Raw genomic sequence first — 1,004 nt, 5'->3', positions numbered from 1 at the left:
AGCCGGGGATAGAAAAAGAATCTAGTCTTTGAGGTGTGGGAAGCGAACGTATTTGCTATGTCCGGAAGGGTTGAATTCTGCGGGCAATATCGGCCCTCCCCTCGCAACTTCCTCTTGTCACCATTCGCGCTACACCGACATGGGACAGTGCCACAGCCCATGAAGTCCATCGAATGAACATATTTATTATTCAGCTACTAGTAGATGTTTTTTCTTTTTTTCTTCTGCAATATAGTTAGAGCCTCACTTTGTCCCGCGCATATATAGCCTACAAGGAAAAGGACATTTGAATAATGTCAGAAATTCACAAATTAGCCAACTGTTTGGCTATTTGGCAACTGAGGGCAGAGGGGGATCTGCATGTGTGGTCATGTGATGTAGCAATCCCAGAGTGCAGATGTAGCGTGAATGTTAATGTGTAATTATGTTCGATTTTGGAATGTACCCATGTCTTCCTTCTTGTACTAATGTTTTTAGTTATTTTTTTTGACAATTTTTAGTCTGTGTGATGCCTACAGATTCCTTGTGTTTGATCCTGTGTAGTTAGCATATTTTTCTACCCTTACCTGAGACCACCGGTAACAGACAGGCTGTCAATGACCTGTGCTAGCAGAGCTGTGTGGGGCTAGAGGTGAGAGAGAGTTCCTTGAACGATTCACTGGATTCTTCCACAGGCCGCAGACAAGGACTGCACCCACACAAGCCTGGTCCAGCACCAGGGATGGATTACCAAACGGGCCTACCAGACCCAGGCCCAAGGGCCCATGAGCTGAAGGGGGCCCCTAAGCTAGTCTATGTCCAGTACGCCCCATCCGCCTTCACCCCCAGGGTCTGCAGCTGAGCAGGAGTTCCAAGAGATGGTGAGGGCGGGCATCATCGAGCCCAGCAGCAGTCCTTGGAACAGGATGGAGAGAACAAAGATGGCCCCTGACGTTTATGTGTCGATAACCTCAACAAAGTCACCCACACACTGACTCCTACCCACTGCCACATGTCGATGATGC

This window comes from Sprattus sprattus, assembly GCF_963457725.1.
Source record: "Sprattus sprattus genome assembly, chromosome: 20".
Taxonomy (NCBI): domain Eukaryota; kingdom Metazoa; phylum Chordata; class Actinopteri; order Clupeiformes; family Clupeidae; genus Sprattus; species Sprattus sprattus.
Note: the sequence above shows the minus strand (reverse complement) of the source record.